Here is an 11,501-nt window from a genome sequence, read left to right as displayed (position 1 = left end):
TTCTTAAAAGAAACTGCTGGATATGGAAATTATAATCTGGATATTCCAAAGAGAAAATTATCACTTTATTTGAAATAGATGAGCGAATTATTTTGCGCTGTGTTCTATCCCTTAATTATTCTATTATATACAGATCTGAACTCCTTCAGGGAGAGTGTATGGTATAAGGACACCAATAAGCATTTACAGTATATTAACAAACCAACAATAGGTTGATGATTCGCCCTGGATTCGTGCCAGGGTGTGTGAAAGAACTCAATAAGCATGATATGCATTTCAAAAACTGCTCGTCATAATTAAAATTTCCAAACCTCTCATTCCTATAAATTATATTAAACAAGAGTATGCGCATTTGGCCTGCCCCTCACTCCCCTTACAGCACCGCGGACCCTGTCATTACCAGCCTTACCAGAATACTAGGTTTCTCAAAAGAAAAAGGTGATCTTCTTTCTTTCTTTCTTTTTCTTTCTTTCTTTCTTTCTTTCTTTCTTTCTTTCTTTCTTTCTTTCTTTCTTTTCTTTCTTTCCTTTCTTTCTTTCCTTTCTTCTTTCTTTCTTTCTTTTCTTTCTTTCTTTCTTTCTTTCTTTTTTTTTTTAATTTTTCCAACTTAAGGCATAGAGTTGTGCACACTGCTCTCTCCCTAATACCCTCTGCGGCTCCCTAATACCCTTCTTTATTCCTTGATGAGACTTTCCGGGCTTTGCCTCTTTATTATATTCTTTTTCAAAGAAGCAACGCGACCTGCGAATTTCGTTTTTCCTTTTCTTAATTAATCTTCTGAAATCAGAATTTCGGAAGAGTCCTGCAGCGAATCGCTGGAGCCCACTCCGAGTCCCCCTCCCCCCTCCTCCCCCTCCTCCCCCCGCCCCCCTTCCCAGGGACACGAGTCCGCGTCCGAAGTGGCTGCGACCGCAAATTGTGACCCCGGCCCGCGGCGCCGCTGGGACCCGCACAAAGACGCGCCGCGGTCGGGGGCCGAGCCCACCGCCAGCCGCCGCCCGGAGCGCGCGCTCGAGCCCGGGCCGCCGCCGCGTCGGTACAGACCAGCCTCTCCCCTCCTTCTCTCCTGCTCTTTTTTATTAGAAAGAAAAAAAAAAAAAAAAAAAAAAAAAAAAAAAGAGGGAGAGAGAGGGAGAGAATGAGAGAGCGCAGGAAGCCCCGCCCCTTCGCCCGCCCTCCGCCTCCCATTGGCCCGGCCTCCGCGCGCGTCACGCCGGGACGCGCCAATGGCGAGGCGCGATACTGCGAGGTGGGCCGGGCCCGAGCGCGGAGTGGGCGGCGGGTCGGTGCAGCAGCCCCGCCGCGGCTCGGCCACCATCGCCGAGGCGCCGCTACTCCCACAGACGCTCGCGAGCCGCCCCCCGCGCTCCCAGCCTCCTCTTCCTCCCGCACGCCCCAGACGCTCGCCCGCCTCGGGTCTCGCCCCCGCCTCCGCTTCCCCGCCGCTCTTCCCCTCGCTCGCCTCCCACACTGTCTCTGTTTCTTTTCTCTCCTAGTTGAGGGGGGAAAAATCAGCATCATCCTCAGGGAGCCCCTCGCCCTCAGGAACACAAAACCAGACATGATCCTGGGCTCCCGCTCCTGAAGGACTGGCCGAGCGAGCAGCAGGGAGGCTGGTGGAGACCGGCCCCGAGGTCACGGGAGGGAAGCCCCCGCAGCCCCCCGGCCCCGGCCCCGTCCCCGTGGCCGGCCCCTCGTCGGCCCGAGCCCAGCGGCCTCCCCGCCCCGTCCCCCACTTTCCCGGGAGCCGGACGAACACACCTCCATTGATGGTGTAGCGCATCCGGGGAAGGTAAGTCTCCAACTTGCCGGCGTGGGGCTGCTGCCGTCCCCCCGGCGCCTCGTCCTGGGCGCGGGCGCGGGCGCGGGCGCCGGCGCGGGGCGGCAGGGGGTCGGCGTGGGCGCCCCGGGTCCGCCGGTGGGGGGGGCGGCCAGCGAGCGGCGCGCGGCCGGGGGGCGGGGGGTGTCGGGAATAAAGGGCCGGGGACTTCCTGGGCCCTGTGCGGGCCAGGTAACTGTCCCACTCGCCTGCCGACCCCTGTTCTTTCTTTGCTGCTTATTCATGGTCTTGTTTGACTTGTCTGAGGGTTAAACTGTTTCATGTGACTAAATTATTGGCTGAAACTGGGGGTTGGGGTGGGGAGGCAGGAAGGGAAGTCAGGGACCCAGACTGTACATTTCTTGAATGTTTGTGGGTCTGGGGGTCTTGGTGGTGGTGGTGGTGGTGGTGGTGGAAAGGACTCTTTTGAAAGTATCATTTTCACATTAGGGAAAGATTCCCTCTTTGTGCTCTACATCTCCAGGTCTCTGTGTGGTTCCTAAATTATTACGAAAACCCCCAAATCATTTGCAGCAGAATAGGATTCTTACTACCATGTTTGAGTTCTGCTCTCTGAAAGAGAGAGTGGCTTCTATTTTTATTTTTATTGAAGGTTTTGAAAAGAAGAGAGGTAGTAGTTTGACATAAGATGTGTGTGTGTTGGAGGGGGGAGTATTGCAGGTTTCCTTTGAAAGTGGTTGCTTGAGAAGTTGTTGAAAGGAAAACAAAATGATTCATTGTCGAATTGTCATGTTCCTCTGCCTCTTTTCCAAGGTTTGCTTGCAATTTCTCTGGATTAGAGACTTCAGACATTGATTTAAGCAAAAAACGTGTCCTTGAGAAACTGGGTGCTTTAAATGTTTCAGTGTGTGTTGTTGCTATTTTAAGGGACATTTAGAAAGTAGTTTTGTATGAATCCCGAAATAGCTTTCCCCAAAGCAAATTTTTAAACGCAGAAAAGATAACTAGTAAAAGGGAAACTTCGTGGATTGCAAAACAAACATTTTGATGTCACACAAATTAATGCACCCTATGTTTAGATACGAAACTGTTTTGATAATTGCTTTCCGTTTAAAGAGAGACCTTTTTTTTGTCTGGTGTACACTGGTTTCTTTTAGTCTCAGTCTGTTGGGGGAGGGGAGAGAGGATGGATCTATACAATAATAAAATCATCTTTGGGTAGCTGTTTCCTTCCATGGATTTCCTTGCTGAGTTAATGCCACTGTAAATTATAAACCAGTTTTGATTTTGATGGCCTGGGTGGAAAGCTGGCTTCTAGCTCTCCCTGTTGTTGTTGAGGGTGAAGGGAAAAGAGGCAGAGGCAGACACACACACACACACACACACACACACACACAATACCAGGCTGAGGGCTCATTGTTCTTCCATACACACATTCATTCTCTCTCTCCCATATTTGGGACTAGGTTTGCACAGACAAACACAGCTCTTTTTTGGGAGAGAGGAGAGAGAAGATGGGGGGAAGGGTGGACGCTTTTCTTTTTCAGCTTTCTTTCACCCATCTCATGTCTGGCCTTTTTTTTTTTTTTTTTTTTTCCAACCTTAAAAGAGGCAGAAGAGTATACCGGAAACTAAAGGACACTCAAAAACCTGTTCAGAGACTCCTCTTCTCCACCTCCCTTCTTTCCTTTGCAGCCCTAGTTTCTGCTGCTCTTTTTTTGTGTGTATGTAAAGATAAAATCCCTCTTTATATGTCGTGGCCTTGTAGTCAGCTTTCCTATTCTTCATTGCCCCTGACTTTGTTGGGGACAGTGATTTGTTCAGTTGACTCTTATTGTAGTGAATGTGACCAGGGCCTTTTCTAGGTAGAAGTAGATCGTCTCAATTAAGATGAAAAAGATCGTGTTTGAGATTAATATTTAGTAAAGGATGTCTGTGTGTTTTGACATATTAGTGGTCTGATGGCTGATAATAGGTCTGCTGGCCATTGAGATGTCATTTTTTGTTTTGTTTTGTACACAGGGGCTATAAAGACAGATCTGATTTTCTCTTTTGGGGGCTGGTGTAGAGTCTTCGTTAAATACTGGACAGGGAATAGGCTGACCGATCCCACCTGGGTTAAACCCAGCTCTGGGCCAAGGATGGAGGTTGGTGTGAATACTGCGGGTTGCAGAATAGCACCTTCTACTGGTTAATTGCTTTGAAGGATCCTGATGAGGAGCATGGGGGAGGGGATTAACGGCCGAGGCCTAATGATTTTCTTTTGAACGCAGTTGTAGTGCCTTCCTGCAAATGCGACTTCCCTGAGCTGCTAATACACATGCCCTTTGACTGGCACAGATGCATTGAGGCTTTTTACGTTATTGGCTGTGTCTTGACATTAATGTGTTCTGTTGTCAGAAGTATTTACACATAGTGACTTCCAAGGACTCTTCTGAATCGATACTCTTCTTTTATGAGAAACATAGTTTGTCTTGAAATACTAAACAAAATGAAGGGATTTATTTGTGTTCTTGGTGTTGGAAACTGTACGTACACTAGCAGTCTTTAAAAAGTTTTCAGTATCATTAATAAAAAAGTCACATAGACTTACCCTATAGCAAAGAAAAATCCTAGCCCTTGGCTCAGGGGTTTTCTTCTGGGATTTCATGGGGATGGGGTGAGGTGGGTGGAAGAGGAACTCACTGAAATTGGCAGTTTTGCAGATGTAGTGGTGTTACGCTGCAGTAGTGTTGTTTTCAATTGTCACGTAAGTAAAATTAAGTTAGGACGATTTATTCTATGGATTAGATTAAAAAAAAAGAACAGCAGAGGCAAGAGAAAATGTGAAATGAATGTATACACAGATTAACACAGAAGGCCAAATTCCTGGTCAAAGGCTTCTAATCCAAGGTGTAGTTTCAGAGATAATCTACTTGATAAATGCCTGGAAGGTTTTTTATTATCAACACATCCTACCCCATCTCGATGTTTTAATGGAGTGAACTGTTGGAGAGGTTTGCAGAGGCAAAGGAGACTCAGCATAGAATAAACATCTTCTGTTCCAGACTGGCTACTCTAAGGAATGTGATTTCTGATTCACTTTTCTTTCAAAACTTAGAGTCTAACCCCTAGACTCTAAGGGTTGTGTACCTTTTACAATGAAATGTGAACAGTTCAAATGTATTATTTATTCAATGAAAATAGTGTCTGGTAATTTCAATCCAGTATATTCTCTGCCAGTGTTTTGTTGCAAGGTAACTAGAGTAGTTGAGAACTGGTTTACAACATAAAGATAATCCAAGTCAAGAAATAAAAGTACCAGTTACTTTTTCAACTTTGACTTAGTGGTCAGTCAAAACATTATTAAAAAGGACAGTAACCACTGCCAGGTCCTGCAACAATTAACGTGTACTTTTGAACAAAAATATGCCAGGTGCTGTAAAAACACACACGCACATACGTATATGACCTATGCCTTTCTAAAACCAGTGTATGTTGAATAATATTGTGGATTTAGTAAGCACCCATTACTGTTAAAGTTAGTTTTGAATCTTTAACATCTTGTTCAAATCCCAGTAATCAAAAAAACATTTAAGTAGTAAAATAAGTTGTATATACTGAGTTCTTCTGGGAATTCTGTGCTTTCCAACTAACTGCTTTTGGCAGCTTCTTTTGCAGTTGATTTAAAGGTTAAGATGGCAGAAAATTCAGATGTTTAGAGTCATTAGTGTAACATAGCTGTGAACTTCATTACATACACACAGACACACACACTCTGAAACAATACACTATTGTTTTACATAATCACTTTCTGATAACAGTGCTGTGGCTGATCATAGAGTTTTTCAACAACTAGGAATTCCTCTTGAATCATGTTTATGTGATTGTTAATTATTAGTAGTATCTTAGTAGTTATTCCAAATTTGTAGCTTTGCTTGTTCTGTTAGTGTGATTTTGGTGAGCCTGTTGGCTTGTGCTTGATTTCTTGTCTAACAGTTCTAATATTTTTTAAAATAATGAAAAGAATGAGCATTTATGTGTTAGAAAATCGTTAAGATTGCTTAAGCCATTTTAATGAACATTTGACCACAAATTACTCAAACATGCTCAAATACTTAATATATTTACCAGAATGAGGTTTTGCTTGGAATTGTGATTTGTATGATTAACTTGTTGGTGTGCCAAGTGATGTAAGATATACCATGCGTCTGTATATTAGGTAAGTAGGTCAGATAGGGGTGCTAATATAAACAGTTTTTTTGTAAAGTGACCTGTTTGTGTCAGCGTAAAATTATTTTCACTTAGTAAAATTTGCCATTGTATCAGCAACCATAAGCAATATGTTTAATTGTGAAATATTTCCTTATATGGTTATGTTACAAAATGATATGATCTCTAATTCATAGACCACTTGGTATTTGAGGAATCCTCACAGCCTATTTGTCTTGGGCTTTTGCATCAGAAGTTGAAGCTCCTGGCCATGCCCTGATTTAAAACTAGTTGTACATGTGATTTGCAAAGGTTTGGTTAGGCTTATTTGGTTGCAAGAATAGAAAGTCTTCCAAGTCATTTCACATATTGGAGAAAAGAAGAACAGAAATGGAAGCTTGGAGAGTCAGGCCTCACAGAAGAACAAGAACCCCAGATTCTGATTGGCCTCATGGATGCTAGAATATTGTTTGGGATAAAGATCCTGCCCAGCTTTAGTAACCAGATTACCTATCGCCTCCTCAGCGGGAAGAGTTTGTTGAGACATACCCTAGTGCCAGGGCTATGTATGGTTGTGCAGGCTGTGTATAGCATAAGGACACCACTCTAAAGGGTACAGTATTTATTTACATTGTGGGCCTGGACTAAGCCTGACCATGCAGCATCTGTAGACAGAGTCTTGGAGCAGCAGGGGAGAGCCTCTCATACAAAAACCTATTCTAGTACACATGGCCACACACATACTCAACAGAGCATGCATGTACACATTCATTGACACCTATACATGTTGGCCAGGTCCCAGAGGCCTGATTCCTACCGCCTTACTTTTGGGGATGGGGGGCAGGATAAGAGGACTAGTGGTGGCATTTAATGTATGTGGGGTGAATTAAGTTTGAGGGGAGGATTGTGAGCAGGTGAGAATGTGGGCATGTGTCTCATACATGAGCAGCTGCCTAGGGAGGCTCTGGAAACCTTTCCTTCCCTAGGCAAAACCTGTACTGTGGCTGTACTGGCTGTACTGAGGAGATGTAGCCATGCTACAACAATTTTGCTTGACTCCCAATGAGAAGCAAAGACTCTGGCCACTGTTAAAAAGATGTTTGATATATGAAGACATTATTGACGTGAATTTAAATTGGATGACCCTTATTAAACCCAGTGCTAGTGTTCCCCTGCCCTTCATTCCTCTTTCCCTCTCTTCTCCTTCCTTTCTCTGTGGGTCACTGAAGTGACTGAAGGGGTATCATCAGTTTGTGGTCCTGTTCCTTCTGGTTGGATCACCATGTAAAGTTGTTCAGATTAGTTAGTAAAATACTAAGTTAATTTTTTTTAAAGATTTTATTTATTGGGATCCCTGGGTGGCGCAGCGGTTTGGCGCCTGCCTTTGGCCCAGGGCGCGATCCTGGAGATCCGGGATCGAATCCCACGTCGGGCTCCCGGTGCATGGAGCCTGCTTCTCCCTCTGCCTGTGTCTCTGCCTCTCTCTCTCTCTGTAACTATCATAAATAAATAAAAATTAAAAAAAAAAAGATTTTATTTATTTATTCATGAGAGATGCAGGCAGAGACACGGGCAGAAGGAGAAGCAGGCTCCATGCAGGGAGCCTGATATGGGACTTGATCCCGGGATTCCAGGATCATGCCCTGGAGGGAGGTGCTCAACCACTGAGCCACCCAGGCGTCCCTAACTTAAATTTTTTTTGCTGAAGGAAAGTATTGTTCTGCACAAGACACTAAGCTAGGACTGGCCCACCTAATCCTCTGCTATTCACTCAGCTGTTTTATCTCCTGTTTCTTTGTGTCTTTATGCCTCTGCTTCTGCTTCCGCTTCCACTACTAATGACTAATTATATATTTAATTAACGTTTCCCAAGAGAAGATCTGATAGGACTGTTGGTTAAGGGTTTGGAGCCAGACCACTTCTTCAGCTACCTCCGAGATGGCAGGGTGCTCACCTGGCAGAGTGCATACCTGTTGAGGTACATAGTAGGAGACATGGATTCGAGAGGCATTCTGAGACATAGTCTATGGGAGGTAATTTTTTTCTACTGTTATATCCTATCATGTTTTTTTCATCTTTATTTTTCCTGACATCTGGTATGGCTGTTGTTGCTTTTGATAGCTTATCCAACAGTTTATTTTGCTTTAAGAAACTACATTGTCATAAATGGTAGTCAGTTAAGATTTCTTTTCTAGATGAGATCATATTATTACATCTGTCTTGTTGTGTTTTTCCTGGGAATTTACCCACTTACGTGGTGGTCTACCTTCCTGCCTACCCAAGTCCTTGTTTCCCAAACTTTATTCATGGCATACTAATATACTGCAAATATTTCAGGTGTTTTGAGTTCAGGTAAATTTATTTTTATTGTTATTATTTTTTATCCTTTATTTAAATTCACTTTAGTTAGAATATACTGTATTATTAGTTTCAGGGATAGAGTTTAATGATTCATCATTTGCATATAACACCTCGTGCTCGTTATATCAAGTGCCCTTCTTAATGCCCATCACCCAATTATCCCTTCCCTTCACCCTCAAGTAAATTTGTAATGCTTATTAATACCTTAAAGGCTCAGAAATATCCTGTAGTTTACAGAGGGTTTTTTTTTTTTATCGTTTGTCTATTTGTTTCATTTGTTATTTTTTTCTTCCCCAAAGAGTATGTGTGACCTTCTTTTTTTTTTTTTTTTTTTTTTAAAGATTTTATTTATTCATGAGAGACACACAGAGAGAGGCAGAGAGAGGCAGAGACACAGGCAGAAGGAGAAGCAGTCTCCATGCAAGGAGCCCGTTGTGGGACTCAATCCTGGATTTCTGGGATCATGACCTGAGCTGAAGGCAGATGCTCAACCACTGAGCCACTCAGGCGTCCCTATGTGTGGCCTTTTTATGGGAACTAATATTCTGTAGTTCCCATAAGAACTATAGAATTTGAGGAAACACATGTAAAATTTGAGGAAACACATGTAAAATTAATGTACTTCCAGGGATACAAAATGACTACCTTTTCCTCTTCTGGAGGCTGTGTATGTGTATGTTTTAAGTAATCTCTCCACCAATGTGGAGCTCAGACTCATGACCCCGAGATCAGGAGTCACATGCTCTACTCTCTGATCTAGCCAGGGGCCCCATTCTAGAGTTATTTTTTATTTTTATATCTATAATCCCTCATTCCATCTTTAAATCAGATCAGTCAAATCAGTATTTTCTTTTTTACCCCACTCCACTAGCTATGCACTTATTCAGGATATAGTCACCTCATTTTAAAAAAATTTTATTTATTTATTCATGAGAGACAGAGAGAGAGAGAGAGAGAGAGAGAGAGAGGCAGAGACACAGGCAGAGGGAGAAGCAGGCTCCATGCAGGGAGCCTCACGTGGGACTCGATCCTGGGTCTCCAGGATCATGCCCTGGGCTGAAGGCGGCGCTAAACCCCTGAGCCACTCAGGCTGCCCGATCACCTCATTTTTGATATCTGCAGTGTATAATAAGCACTGGCAAGAATGAACACATATTAAAAAAAAAAAAAGCTACCTCAAGTCCTTGACTGTATAGTTCATGGAGGTTAGCCTTGTAGACATATAAAGATGAGGAGAACAGCTTTCCGGAAATGACTATACTGGCTGTCTTTATACACATAACTGTTAGAAGATAAACATAAGTGCTTTAGAGACACAAAGTGCCATGGGGTTGTCTAATTATTATTATTTTTTTAAAGACTTTGTATTCTTTTTTTTTTTTTTTAATTTATTTATGGTAGTCACAGAGAGAGAGAGAGAGAGAGAGAGAGAGAGGCAGGCAGAGACACAGGCAGAGGGAGAAGCAGGCTCCATGCACCAGGAGCCCGACGTGGGATTCGATCCCAGGTCTCCAGGATCGCGCCCTGGGCCAAAGGCAGGCGCCAAACCGCTGCGCCACCCAGGGATCCCGGGGTTGTCTAATTAGTTATGTATTGCTGTATAAAAAAATTACCTCAAGACTTGGTGACAGCACAGTAAATATTTATTATCTTATAGTTTCTAAGGTCATTCATTTGGGAGTGGCTCAGCTTCACTGGTTCTAGCTTCAGATCTCTCTTGAGGTTGCAATCAAGATACCAGCTGGGGTGCAGTCATCTGAAGGCTTGACTGGGGCTGGAAGCTCTACTTCCACATGGCTTACTCAGTTGACTTTGGGCAGAAGGCCTCTGTAGGAAGAAGCCTCAGTTGCTCTCTGTGTGGTTACCTGAGTGACCTCATGATGTGGTGTTTGGTTTTCCCCAGGAGGAGTGATCAGAAGGAGAGTGAGAAAGAAGCAACGAGGAGTCTTCAATGCCTTTTCTTCCTTTTTCCTTTTTTATTTTTTAAAAAATTATTTATTTATTTTTGAGAGAGAGAGAAAGCAAGCAAGTGTGTGAGTGAGTTCAGAGAAGAGGCAGAGAGAATCCCAAGCAGATTCCCTGCACAGAGCCCAATGTGGTAATAGGGCTTGATTCCACGACCCTGAGATTGTGACCAGAGCTGAGATCCAAGAGTTAGATGCTCAACTGACTGAGCCCCTCAGGCATTGCTCCCTCAATGCCTTTTCTGACCTAGTCTCAGGAGTTACACACCATCCCCTCTATCATATTGTATTTCTTTAAAACAAGTCATTAAGTCCAGCCCATGTGTAAAGGGAAGGGAATTAAGCTCCACCTCTTGAAGAGAGGAGTATTAAAGGTTTGTAGATTTATTTTAAAACCACCAGAGGGGGATCCCTGGGTGGCGCAGCAGTTTGGCGCCTGCCTTTGGCCCAGGGCGCGATCCTGGAGACCCGGGATCGAATCCCACGTTGGGCTCCCGGTGCATGGAGCCTACTTCTCCCTCTGCCTGTGTCTCTGCCTCTCTCTCTCTCTGTGACTATCATAAATAAATAAAAATTAAAAAAAAAACCACTAGAGGGGGCGCCTGAGTAGCTCAGAGGGTGAGCATCTGCCTCGGGCTCAGGTTGTAATCCTGGGGTCCTGGGATCAAGTTCTGAATCGGGCTCCCCATGGGGACCCTGCTTCTCTCTCTCTGCCTATGTCTCTCTCTCTCTCTTTCTGTCTCTCGTGAATAAGTAAATTAGAGCTTAAAAAAATAAAATAAAACCACTAGAGGGATTCAAAGGAGAAAAATAAAGAAGACTTAAAAATGTTTTCCCTTTTGATTAGTTATCCTCAAGCAGTGCTTTACTTTGACTAGAGAGTAGTTGCTGTTCTTAGAGGAGAGTGGTGTGACCATGACCTCATGTTACTCATCTCCTTCCACCCTTGTTCAGGTATCATTTATTCTCTACCTTCTTTCTATTGTTCTTAGAACAGATTTAATCTCTTCCTTTTTCTTGGAAGAGACAGAGAGGGAGGGGGAGAGGGAGAGGAAGAGAAATCTCTGAGTAGATTCCCTGCTGAGTGTGGAGCCTGATGCAGGGCTAGATCCTAGGACCCTGAGATCATGACCTGAACTGAAATCAAGAGTTGAATGCTTAGCCGACTGCGCCACTCAGGCATGCCAGATTTAATTTCATCAGTT

General features: G+C 43.9%; 1 protein-coding gene across 4 annotated transcripts in view; it reads left to right on the top strand.

The window, feature by feature from the left end:
- Positions 1-1,317: 1,317 nt before the first annotated feature.
- Positions 1,318-11,501, top strand: part of RERE (arginine-glutamic acid dipeptide repeats) — a 409,781-nt gene continuing 399,597 nt past the window's right edge. For 2 of the 4 annotated variants that reach the window (XM_038537881.1, XM_038537876.1), the window contains exon 1: positions 1,733-1,792. The gene's annotated coding sequence lies outside the window, so the exon portion shown is untranslated. Of the gene's footprint in view, positions 1,793-11,501 lie in introns of all 4 variants that reach the window. The other 2 variants (XM_038537878.1, XM_038537880.1) reach the window with 2 other exon arrangements.

The sequence above is a fragment of the Canis lupus genome, chromosome 5 (genome assembly GCF_011100685.1).
Source record: "Canis lupus familiaris isolate Mischka breed German Shepherd chromosome 5, alternate assembly UU_Cfam_GSD_1.0, whole genome shotgun sequence".
NCBI lineage: Eukaryota > Metazoa > Chordata > Mammalia > Carnivora > Canidae > Canis > Canis lupus.
Note: the sequence above shows the minus strand (reverse complement) of the source record. Positions and strands in the feature narration are given on the sequence as shown.